Here is a 13,833-nt window from a genome sequence, read left to right on the forward strand (position 1 = left end):
GTTGGTTTGGCATCAAGAGAGAAATTTCCTCCTGTTAGCCTGGTCAGAGGTTTTGCTCACATCCTCCAGGTCTCCTCATGGTGAGGAGGTGCCAAGCTGTGCAGAAATAGCTGGAAATCGGAGTCAAGAGGGGAGGACAGTATGAAAAGATTTAAGGTGTCATATTGTTAAAATCCTCATCGTTTACCTTGTCAATCTTATACCTGCCATTCTCTATAACAGTACCATCATCTTATCTCTAGACTTTTCCAGTCATTTGTTTGAATTTTAATGTTCTATTAAGTTATAAAAGTAGAGATTGCAGGCAAAAAAAGAAAGAGGGAGAGAGTGAGAGAGTTAGACCTCAAAAGCAAACAATGTCACAGTCAGGAATTGCTTTTGTTGTATGAGGTAAAAACTAGTAGAATTATAGGTCAAAGAGATTTTGACATTCCCCAAAGACTATGGGCCAAGGAGTCCTCTACCAGAGGTGGTTGAACCCATAAGCGGGAATAATTAACATAACCTAGAGTACAACCAAGAGTAAGCTAAAGACAAGAACTTTTGGATGGGGATAAAGTCAAGCCTGAGACTTCTTATAGGGGAATTAACAAGCAACAGGTCAAATTAAGTAGTCCGGCACACCATTTAGAATTTGTAATTTGCTTGTTAATTAGAACTCTTGCTCTCTCTGGCAATGATTACTGCTGACTGGAAAATTTATAAATGCAGTAGTTACTCTTTTTAATGGAGGAAATGCACTCCCACTTATTGAAGAAAATGCACTTCTCTATCAAAAGGATGTATTACAATGGGCAGAATAAGAGAAGGCATAGGAATGTGTTTCAAGATCAGGCTGAAGGAAAACAGCAGTTTAAGAAATGCAAGTAAAATAACACCAGGTGTTCAGGAAAGAGTAAAATACATAATGGGGAGGTTTTGTTTGGAGGAGAGAGGATGGTGTATTGAATAAACAGAGAGAAGGCAAACAGAGATGGGCCAAGACTGGATGAGCTGGGAGGGGAGCCTGAGCCTGAGAAGGAGGTGAGAGCTGGTTGGAGGGGAGTCAGCAAACTATTGCCCATGGGCCTAATCCAGCAGTTTACTGTTGTAAATAAAGTTTCATTGGAACACAACACACTCATTCAGCTAGGCATCATTTACAGGCTACAGTGACAAATTCAAATAGTTACCACAAAGGCCATATGGCCCACAAAAGTGAAAATATCTATGATCTGGCTCTTTACAGAAGTTTATGGGCCCGTTGGTTAGAGGAAGTTCTCTGGTAGCAGCTCTCAATGAAAATATCGGTATTAGCTGTGAGGTATATTCCGAGTAAGTTGTAACTAATGAATTAAAATTGCCCAGGTTTGTAAATGGTTTATGTTTTTAAAAAAAAAAAAAACAAAAAAAAACAATGTAGTGAATTTAAGGTTATCTCCATGAACAGTTTTGGAGGCTTTCTTTGGGAAAGAAAGAGATAGTTAACGGCTACTGAGCAGAACTGTGTGTTTCCTCCGTAGCACTGAGAGTGAGTCACATGATAGACTAGACTCTCATCTATCACGAATATCAGTTGAAAAGACAAAATTGAAAACTGTTTACCTAGAGATGCCTGCGTTAAGGATTTGGGGATTTGTTAAAATATTTTAAAAATGTCAGTGATCAAGAGACCTAAAATCTTTCTCCTTTAGCATCGCAACCTGGAAAAAGACCCTCCCAGCAGCTCCAGCCTCCTTCAGGTCTCACAGAGCACAACCCCAGATCGCCTGCTTGACTTCCCGTTCCCCTGGTAATCCATCAGAAGTTCAAAATCAGGTTTTCATCTAGACCAGCGATTTTCAACTTTTTTTGTTTCATCGCACACATAAACTACTAAAATTCTACAGCACACCAAAAAATATATTTTATGCCAATCTGACAAAAAATAGGTATAATTTCAAAAAAATTACAAAAACATAATAATAGTAATTACCTACCCTTTTTGCTCCAAAGTGATTTTTTAAAAACTCAGATGCCTGTAATTGTATAGTGTAAGGATTTCTGGTACCAAGAATTAACCAATCAGATGTAACCTTATTGTGCACTACGACTAGTAAGATGAAACTGGACAGCTATGTGTCAGCTGTGGTCATTTTTTCGTTTGACAGTCTAAGGGAAAAAAGGTCAATGCCCCTGACTAAATAGTCAGGTATTGCATGTTTTAGAAATTCTCATGGCACACGAGTTGCAAACCATGGCTTTAGACCAGTTGAAAAGACCTAATGTGATCTCAGAAGTCCCCTGGATTCTGAAAATGTTATAACAAAAAAGGTTATAACAAAAAGTGACAAGTTTGGGGTAGGGAAGGTTGTAGAGAGAGAGTAGGGAAAGGCATAAGGTAAGTCATTTAAAGAAAATGCAATGTCAGGTTGGGCAAGCATTTTAGTGTGAATTATTTTCTGTTAGGAGTCTCTACTTGACTCTCTCTTGGAACCTTCCAAATCTGGGTAAGAGGGAGGGAACAAAAAGAATGACAGTATACAGGGTGCCTGAAAACAGCGTATCACAAAGTTTTCCCACAGCAGAAATAGGGAGGTGCTGAAGCCACAGATGTGGTCGAAGGAGTAGAATTTTAGAAACATCATAATTTTATGAACTGCTGGGCTATTTACTGTCAACTAGACCAAAACAAAGAGAAACTGTAGGTCAAAATTTGTCATTCATCTACAAAGCAGATCCTGTGCTCTACATGACTTAGAAAGATACTTCATTAACTTTAGCCTCGTGTGTTGTGTTTCATATATGCAAATTCTAGCTGCCTTAATGGCTAGGCATGCTATCCTATCATCAAATGCATTTGTTCTAGTGCCTGGCCACATCTTTCACATGGCACTTGATAAATTAATTAATTGCAATTAATCACAAGAGTCTCACAAATGATCATTTATCCAGTGAATAATGCTGGTCCATGTGGCTGATAGAAAAGATTTCATTCCCGGAGAAAGAGGGGATTAATGCTTCATCTGTGAGGACTGGAATATATTTGGTGTTCACCTCCATGAATGTGTTGTTTCAAACTTTCCCTTAAGCTTATAGTCTAAGAAAGGAAAAAAGTAAGAATTCAACATATATTTTTGAGTTTATGTTACCAATATTTGAAGTGACCCTGGAGGGCAGAGTCTTCGTTCACTGTGTATTCCCCTCACATAAAATATTGTCTGGAACACAGGAAGGACTCAGTTGTTTTTTGAATTATACTCAGGGATTTTTTTTCTTGTGATTTTCTTGCTATAGCTTTAACATTTTGAGTCAGATATTTTGATTTTTTGACTGTCTTCCTGCAACTACAAAGAATTCCTTACTAGGAATTAACATGTATATCAAATTTCAGATGCTAATAAAAACAAAAATGGAGGAGACTGGCTATGTTTGAGTTCTCATAACGCTTTCATTTACTTCCTGGCTTTATTATGTTTCATCTTATTTTTATTCATTTTGTTTTATCAATTCAAAGATATCATTTCCTGTTGTTTATTTTCAGAGGAAAGCCCATGGGATTTGCAGTTACTGCTTATTTAGGGAAAAACAAGCAACAACTGCCACAGCATGTAACGTATTCCTTAATTTACACAGCAAGGATCTGGTTTGTAACGAGGGAACGTGACACACCTGAGGGCACTTATGCGCCTTGTGGGGAGAAGGTGCTAAAAGGTTGGCTTCCGAAGAATCTTCACTACACCTCATTTTTTTTCTCTTTCACAGGAAATAAATATATGAAAATGAAATCTAAAATAAGGCTAGTACTTGAGGAGTATTCTAACTTCATCTGCTTGGTAAGAGAGAAATAGGACTAATTTTCACATTTTTTAAGTTTTTTTGAAAATATTTAAAGCAAGTGCAAAAATGTAAAAGTACTTCATAATTTTGATTTATGATAGCAATAGATGTTTTAGGGTTCTCTAGGAGGGTTGATATATACCATGGCTAAGCAGGCAAGAAGGAAAATTCTTCCACAGGCCTTTGCAGTGTTAGTTTACTTCCAAATTTGAGATACTCGCCAACCTGAGGTTTGTATATTTAGAGTTCCAGGTAGATGGAAGGAACATAAATCAACAAAAATATGGGGGTAAAGAGGGGGTAACTGACTTACGTTTAGACTAATGTATGCACATGACTTTAGATATTAAAATAAACAAAAATAGTAATAATGTGTTTCTAACATTAACTTGGAGACCACAGGCTGAATTTTAAGGAACAGAATAAAAGTTTTCATTTTCCTTAATAAAACAAGATGTAAATGTTTACATTTCTAAATAAAGGAAGGCTATATTGTTATTTTACTTTTAGGGTTTTTTTTTTTTTGTTTGATCATCTCTGACTCAGCTCTTTTGGGATATCAAAATAAAGTGGGGTTTGAAGTCCCATCACAATACTGGGCTTTCTCTATCTGCAAAATGAAGGTTTGAAGGAACTGTAAAGGAATGTCATTCAAACTCTGAAATCCATTTATATAAACTTTTAAAAAAGATCATTGTAAATCAAATGGAGCTCAAGGTTAAGGAAACAATTAGAGAGTTTAGGGGAGAGGAAGGAAATTGCTATTTTGACTGAGCCCATTTCTTTCTGAATAATGCTATAATTTGGATTTAATCTTCTGGTAATGTGGTTTATTACACAGTGTGCTTTAAGGTTTCCTCAAAATATTGAATATTTTTATGGAGTTTTCAATGTGCTAATATAGATTATATCATGGTATAATGGTTTTTATTTCTGAGGTTAAAAATGAAACCCTTTTATTCTTGAAGGAAGGAAAATCTGTCATATTGATTCTTCTTTACTCATGCCATAAACCTTGTACCATCATAGTAAAACATGCTTGCTCATTCTTTTATATTAAAAGTATTTTGATATAAAATGTGTTTAATTATCCAGCTAATAGAGCAGCAGTGTGTTCTTGTGGGAAATGAGGCTGCCCAGCTTTGTCATGTGCATTTGGAAGGAAATAATTGCCCTCCCTGCACATCATCTCAGCTAAATGAATTTCAGCTCATTTCTGGGATGCTTTCCGCACCACAACCACATGAACTTGAAAGGAACATAAAAGTTGGCCTGTGCTAGCAAATCACTTCATCCTTGATTATTTAAATCTCTATTCCTCATTAGTTTCCTTCTGTGAGTTTCCACCCTTCTGTGGACCATAAATCAGTCTTTTCTTTCCAAAGCGTTGGACACCGTTAATAATGAGACACTGATAGGTGAGTGAAACACTCTTGATTTCATAGTCACTTTACATATATCTTTGCCTTGTACGGGCACCGTTCTCTATTTTGCAAAGGGAAGCTGCAACTCAGTGAGGCTCAGGGACTCCCACATCAGCCCTGCAACTGATGGAAGAGAGACAAAGGACCGGTGTGGAACCTCTGGCTTTGAGGCTCCTAGAACTGTCTCAATCCATATAATGAGTTTTTAAGATACCCACTATAAAACACCAGGAACAATAATCTATGTTAATCATTATGAATGTTAGACTGAAGCTTCAACTTTCTAGAAGCATTTCCTGTAAAGGACCACTGCTGTATCATGCAAGAGGGTTCTCTTTAACCCTGTGTCATCCAGGAGCTAGAAGTCTTTATCCTGGAGAGTCTCCAGAAGATACCAAATTCCTTAAACCGGAGAAGAGTTGTCCTGAGGAGGGCCAGCAAGCTACCAGAGAGATTAGTTTGTTGGAGAAGGAAAAGGGCCCAATTTGCTGACTTTCAAACTACCGTATCAGTGGCGCTAAGCTAATTAAACCTCCAGCATCATGGTGTACATTGGAGACTGAGGCTCCACCAGTTGTCTGGTTTCCATTCTCCTGCCTCAAGAGTGCATTTCTCTTAGTGCAGTTTGGACCATTTTCTTTCTGGGAACAGTGCCAGCTGCTTCCTACTGACCCTCATTCTGTGCCCATTTGTGCTTAATAGTCCCGTTAAAGTGACTCCCTGACTCCTGCTACTAAACTCCTTTTCTAAGGGATATTGAATACCTAGATTGTTGTGACACATGCATATTTTGCCTATGTTGCACATGCACATTTTTTGAAGAGATGTATTGCCATTGTGAAGTTCTGTACCCTATTCAGTTGTTCTTCACATATAGTGTGTGTAGCAAATGGTGACTGGTGGAGTGGCATTTATCTGAGATATTGAAGATGCTTGAGGCAAGCACCAATTTAAGAAAAGGTTCAGAGATTTATGAGGACCACACTGAAGTCAACCTTGCAGTCTACAAAAGTGAGGTCAAGAGAAGCTAGTTCAAACTGCTTGCTTCACAGAAAAGAATTGTGTTTACTTACCTATAAATGTTCCTAGTACAAAGCCTGCATCCATTAGCGATGATTCTCCTTGAGGTTTTTCACTTGTGAAAGCCCATTCTCCCAGAATTAATGTTCTGACATTAATTTCTATGAAATATCAACTCTGAGCCTGGTTATACCCCAGACTTAACAGAGCCAAATAAAAGTAAAAATGAAGGAGGCAACTGAGGAAAGCATTCCTTGAATAATCCACATCATAAACCATCATGCAAAAAATCGAATGAACTTCTTTCAGGCTGGAAAAAGCTCTGAGGTTGACCTCTAGACAATTAGATATACATTCCCGATAGTATAATTTGATACTAGGTAGTGTGATTCCTCCAACTTCATTCTTCTTTCCTAAGATCACTGCTGCCACGTGGGGCCTTTTGTGGTTCCATGTAAACTTTTGAAATATTCCTTCTATTTCTGTGAAATACATCATTGGAATCTTGATGGGAATTGTGCTGAATCTACAGATTGCTTTCGGTAGCATGCACATTTCAATGATATTAATTCTTCCTACCCATAAACATGGTATGTATTTCCATTTATTTGTATTTTCTTCAATTACTTTTTTCAATATCTTATATTTTCCCCCAAGTACTGGTCTTTTACATCCTTGGTTAACTATATGCCTAGGTATTTTATTGCCATTTTTTTATTCAATTGTAAATGGGATGGTTTTCTTAGTTTCTCTTTCTGATAGTTCATATTGGTATATAACAATGCAAATGATATTTAGATATTAAATTTGTATTCCGTTACTTTGCTGAATCCATTTATCAGTTTCAGTAGTCTCTAGGTGGAATCTTCAGGACTCTCTGTATAGCATCATGTCATCTGCAAATAATGACAGTTTTACTTCTTTCTTTCCAATTTGGATGCTTTCCATTTTCTCTTCTTGTCTGATTGCTATGGCTAGGATTTCCACTACTATGTTGGGTAGGAGTGGTGAAAGTGGACGTCCCTGCCTTTTCCCCTATCTGAAGATTTTCCCACTTGTAGATTTTGTCCATTGAGTATGATGTTGGCTATAGGTTTGTCATATATGGCCTTCATTATGTGCAGGTATGTTCCCTCTATTCCCACTTTACTGAGGGTTTTTATCATAAGTGGGTGCTAGATTTCATCAAATGCTTTTCCTGCATCTATTGATAGGATCATGTAATTTTTACCCTTCATTTTGTTTACATAGTGTATCACATTAACTGATTTGCAGATATGGTACCGACCTTGCATCCCAAGAATAAATCCCGCTTGATCGTAGTGTATGACCTTTTTAATGTATTGCCAGATTTGGTTGGCTATTATTTTGTTGAGGATATTTGCATCTATGTTCACCAAGGATATTGGCTTATAATTTTCTTTCTTGGTAGAGTCTTTATCTCGTTTTGGTATTAGAATAATGCTAGCCTGGTAAAATGAGCTTGGAAGTCCTCCCTCCTGTTGAATTTTTTGGAATAGTTATGACTGGCTTCTGGCCCCGGGGTCACACTTAGCACAGTGTTCTCTACCCCAAAATTGGCAACACACTTACTAAAAGGGCTTTCTCTCTTTTTTTTTTTTTAACCCATGATCACTAATCTATCTGAAATTTCCCTTTGGAATAATCAAAATGCTATTTCAGATAAAAAACAAACAAAATATGTGAGCAGACACAAAATGTACCTATTGTAAGATTCCATTGATAGGAAACTTCCAGAACAGGAAAAGGAACAGAGACAGAAAGAAGATCAAGGGTTGCCGGGGGCAGGAGGACTGAGGACTGGGTCCTTCTGGTGCGGACCTCCCTTTGGGATGGCGGGGCGTCCTGCAGCTAGACAGTGGCAGTGATGCTTGCACAGCACCGTGAATGTACGTCATGCTCGGGGCAAATTTAAAATACAAACAATACTTTTTATTTATTATTTAAAATGAGTCATGCTGTGGAAAAACAAAGGATAAAAAAGAAAAGAATACTAAAAAACCCTCAAAAAAGCCCAAATAAAAAAAATCTGGATCATGCCATGGAAAAAAGGAAAACATAACAATGACAGCAAATAAAAGAAACAGGTCAAAGAAAGAAGGTAAAACAAATTCAACAGCTTCGATAGGTGGCTCTAGAGCTGGCCCTGATGCATTTTGTAGTGGAAGCTTCTCCTATGTGGTAGGAACCAGGGCAGGTTTGAGGGAGGGCTCGTCAGGCAGGGCCGCTGGGGCCTCAGTCAGGTCAGGAGATGCTGCACAGGCCAGCCCCAGCTCCAGAGTGGCGTGGCCACTAGAGGTGGCATGACCGCCAGAGGCAGACATCCCTCCAGGTCTGGAGCAGCCTATTGGTCTGCCCCTGCATCGAGCTCCTCAGAATGGATGGCAGGTGTTGAGGCAGGAGCCGGCTCTGCCTCCTGGCCTGGTGCTGGAGTTGAGAGAGGAGAAAAGATCGCCCATGGGCCTGCATTCCCATGTGCCCCCAAAGACAGAACATGGCCAGAGCCCAAGACCCACCCCTGGACCTCCTCCCCATGAGGTATTCTAGCACACAGGTGGTCTGAGGCCAGCCTTTGCTCCTGGCCAGCCTCTGCAGGTGCTCCCTGTGTGTCTGGCACAGACCCTTCCCCATGAGCTCACACGCACCTCCACTCCCACGCCACCCCTTCTTCCCCCAACTTCTCACCCTTGGGTTCTGTCTCCTTGGGCTCCAGGTCATCCTGTTCTGTGTGTTTAACGTGGGCACCATGCTCCAGGCTGCAGTCAGAAATGGTGACCTGGCTGTGTAGCCCGGGCGGCTTTGAGGGTGGTGTCCGTCTCCAGCTGTCCACCAGCCCTGGTTCCCCAGACCCTTAGGTGGACACAGAATCCTTGGGCCTGCCCTGGCCCTTGATGATGTGGTACACCTGTCCCTCGTTGGTGGACTTGGGGTGGTGATCTTCGGTGACCAACTGCCATTCCTCCATGACCTGGGTGGAGCTCTGCAATGACAGTGACAGGCAGCTGATCCAGTGGCCTCGAGCCCTGCCTGGCCCTAGTTGCTTAATTGCTGATGTTTCCACCCACTGGATGTTCTGCTATGGGATCTGGCCCAGACCTGCGTCTGCACAGACCTCCACCCAGGGGAAATGAGATTCACTTCCTGGGCTCTGGATAAACCACAAGCGGAGGGAGCTGCCCACACCCCATATCCACCCAGCCAGCCTTGGCATGTGGTATGAACAAAACTGACGCCCAGGCTTCTGAAACCCCCCCACCCCAGCCTGTTCCCTCTCTGGAAGACCCTCCCCACATGAACCCCCTTCCACATATATATGTGCACACATACACACAAAGGGAGGGGACATAGGGTTGCTCAGGTGGAATCGGAGTGGTGGCCTGGCCCAGACAAAACCCCCCTGGGCCACCCTGTGTTACCTCTAGGTCCCACTGTGAAAATGGCCACAGTCATCTAGGGTGAGTGCCAACCCAGCGGTAGCCCTGGCAGAACATATTATCACCACTGCCTCTTTTGGGACCATGGCCTTGGGACAGGGGCAGACAACATGAAAACATCCTTTCAGGTGTCAAAGTCTGCAGCCAAATGAGCCGGGTAGGGGCAGGATTAGAAGTGGCTGCCTGGTTACTGGAGTTCCAAATTCTGCTGGGTTCTATCATCAGGAAGTGAGGTCACTCACTGCTCAGTGTAACTCAGTGTAGCGAGGTCACTGCGTGGGTCCCTTACCCCAAGTATTTCCTTGGACAAAAGCAGTGACCTCACTTCCTTTTTCTTTTCTTTTTTTTTTCCTGCACAGTATTTTTTATTGTATCCTTTGCCATCACCACGCATCCTCCTAAACCATACCCCCACAGTCACCACACTGTTGTCCATATCTGTGAGTCCTTTCTCCTTTTGGCTCAGTCCCTCTGTCTGCTACCTCCCCCACTGCTGTCCTCCCACTCTCTCTCTCTCTCTCTCTCTCTCTCTCTCTCTCTCTCTCTCAGTCTGTCTCTATTTTGCTTGTTTATTCAGTTTATTCATTAGATTCCACATACGAGTGAAATCATATGCTATCTGTCTTTCTCTGACTGGCTTGTTTCACTTAGCATTATGTTCTCCAGGTCCATCCATGCTGTCACAAAGGGTAAGGTTTTCTTCTATATTATGGCCAAGTTCTATTCCATTTTGTAAATGCCCCCATAGTTGTTTTATCCATGTTTTAACTGACAGACACTTGGGCCACTTCCATATCTTGGTGATTGTAAATAACGCTGCAATGAACGTAGGGGCACTTTTGTTCTTTCAAATTAGTGTTTTGGGTACCTTCAGATATATTCCCAGAAGTGGAATCACTGGGTCAAAAGGCAGATCCATTTTTAATTTTTTGAGGTATCTCCATGCTCCTTTCCACATGACTGCACCAACCTACATTCCCACCAACAGTGCAAAAGTGTTTCCCTTTCTCCACATCCTCGTCTGCACTTGTTGTTTGTTGATTTATTGATGATAGCCATTCTGACAACTGTAAGGTGATATCTCATTGTGCTTTTAATTTGCATTTCTCTGATGATTAGAGATGTTGAGCGTTTTTTCATATGTCTATTGGCCATCTGTATGTTCTCTTTTGAGAAGTGTCTATTCACCTCTTTGCCCTGAATTTTTAAATTGGGTGTTTTGGGATTTTTTTTTCCGGCATTGAATTTTATACATTCTTTATAAATTTTGGATTTGAAACCTGTATCAGATATATTGCAAATATGTTCTCCCATTCTGTAGGTTGTCTTTTTATTTCATTGCTGGCTTCTTTTGCTGTGCAAATACCCTTTAGTTAGAAGTAGTCCCATTTGTTTATTTTTTCTTTTGTTTCCTTTGCCTGAGACAATATATCAGATAAAATATTGCTATGAGCAATGTCTGAGAATTTACTGCCTATGTTTTCTTCTAGGATTTTTATAGTTTTTGGCCTAATATTTAAGTCTTTAATCGATTTGAATTTATCCTAGTGTGTGGCCTACAAGGGCAGTCTAGTTTCATTTTCTGAAGGTGTCTGTCCAATTTTCCCAGCACCATTTATTGAGTACACTATCTTTAGCCCATTGTATGTGCTTGCTTCCTCTGTCAAATATTAATTGACTATAAAGGTGCGGGTTTATTTCTGGGCTCTCTATTCTGTTCCATTGATCTATGTGTCTGTTTTTATGCCGGTACCATACTGTTTTGATTACTATGGCCTTAGAGCAAAGGTCTCCAGCCTCTTTGGCACCAGGGACCAGTTTTGTGGAAGATAATTTTTCCATGGCCCAGGTGGCAGGGCAGGAGGACAGGAGAAGGAGCTCAGGCAGTAATGCAAGGGAAGCTTGGCTGGCTGGCCCACCGCTCACCTCCTGCTGTGCGGCCCTGTCCCTAACGTGCCAGGGACAAGTACCAGTCCTTCCTTGGCCCAAGGGGTTGAGACCCCTTCCCTAGAGTCCTAAATGAAAACAGAAAGAATGAAAAAGAAATCATATGACAGATAGTTTGCCAGAGACAGAAAACCAATATATTTTTATTTTATTATCCCATCTAAAAATCATGAGCAGTTTTTTTTCAAAATGATTATTTCCTTCTGACAAAATTCATCTCCAGGAACCACAGCACAAGACACAGCAAGTCCATGAAATTCAGAGGTAAGCTCTTTTTAACCCTCAGTTTACAGACATAGAATTTACTCTGTTAAGTGAAAGAAGAAAGGAAAGTAATCTTATCTATTAAGCCCTCACTGGAGGCTGGCCCTGTGCTGGGTACTTTCATATGCGTTTATCTTTAAAACGAAGAAGAAACCTTGGCAGGGCGGGGGGTGTAGGGGGAAAGCAAGGGAAAATAACTTGGAATCTGGTACGCAAAATGCCTGCTTGAGTTTATAGCTTTATTGCAAGGTAAAGGATATAATCTTAAACTAGAAACAATCTTTAATATTCTTTCCCTTTCTAAAATATTATTTCTATTTAGACAACTAATGATCCTTAAAATGTCTCATCAAAGAAACTACAGAACATGTTTAAAGTGTAGAGTTGTTTTTCCTTTCTTTTTCCAGGTTATAAACACTTGACATTTAGGAAATAAAGTTCTAAATTTACGAAGCACATAACATTTTTCAGCTAAGCCCACGTTATTGTAAGGTACCAGACTCATACATACATATATCTTATCCAACAGATTTTCATTTATCAGTGTGGTGGTACTCTTTTTTTTCTTTCTTTCTTTCTTTTTTTTTTTTTTTTTTTTTGGTGTGGTGGTACATTTATTTTTAGAAAGGGGCATGAATGTCTGATTCACAGAGAACGAAGTGACTTTCAAGTTAAAAATTTTAAAAGAAGAATAACTACTGTTTAATTCCTTACTCTGCCTTTGTTAGCACCTCGTGTACATTACACAATAATACACTACGGTTTGAATTGCGTTGGCTCAGTTCATTACAAGAATGTTGGCAGCCGCTTTACCGAAGAAGAAAATGCAAAGCAGATGCTAAGCGCCTGTGCACTTAGTCAGGGTCTTAGGGGCAAGCAACAGAATCCAACTCTGGCTGTCTTAAACATGAAGGGAATTGGCTGCATGATAGGAGAGCTAGGGGATAAGGCTTGGAAAACAACCAAGAAACACGGAAGCATGAGAACACCGGACAGCGGGACCTGTGCAGGGGGTCTCACTGCAGTCTAGTCACACTCATCAGTGCCGCGGCCATGACGATGAACGTTAGCCATCCCTCTGCTTTCCTAACACTCACCGGGGATCTGAAGTCCTGCTTTGTGTAGAGAGGCAAAGGGTCTGCTCACAGAGAAGTTTCCACAGAAAATAGGAGATTTCCTAAAATGGAGAATAGGGTGCTAATACAAGGGTAGTCTGGATGTTGGATCACCCCTTGAATGGCATAAGTTCCCAACATTATCTGAACTTGAGAATATAATATATTCTTACCTTTCATCTGATCTCTTTTCCTCTAGCAATGACCGCAACCCACGAGACTAATTAAAAAGAAAAGAAGAATCTTGGATATTATCTAGTTCAAAGACCTCCTTTGACAGCCACTGTGAGGTACTGAGAGATTGTGGCTTGCCCACCATCACCACTGGAAAGTGGCAGTGCCAGAACTTGAACCCATGTGTTCAGAGCCTTTGTAAAGGCTACAAACAGCGCCTTTATCAACCAGTCATGCTGATCAAGTCACAGCCACCCAGTGTTAAGGTGCAACTTTGGTGGTGAAAATGTGGAGCATTATCACTTGCTCATTAAAATAGTACCTTTTTGCTCTGCAAAGTTCTGAGAGTGAAGACCCCCGAGTTCTGAGTTCAGGTGTTTTTCTTTTTTTTTTTTTTCCTGACTCCAAAGTCTTAAACAAGTTACTTATTCTCTCTGAATCTCTGTCTTTTACTTGTAAAAAAAAGGCAAATATACAATCCTTCTTACTTTATAATATTGCTGCTCAAAATAATTGTGATAAGACATAAAATATTCTGTATACTTTAAAAAACTACATGCATATAAAAATACTTTATAATACAATTTAACTGGTTACATTAATAATGATTTTTTAAAAACCTGATTCATACTCTTA

Source organism: Pteronotus mesoamericanus, unplaced genomic scaffold, assembly GCF_021234165.1.
Source record: "Pteronotus mesoamericanus isolate MK-2021 breed Mesoamerican mustached bat unplaced genomic scaffold, CSHL_Meso_final contig_130, whole genome shotgun sequence".
NCBI classification, from domain to species: Eukaryota; Metazoa; Chordata; class Mammalia; order Chiroptera; family Mormoopidae; genus Pteronotus; species Pteronotus mesoamericanus.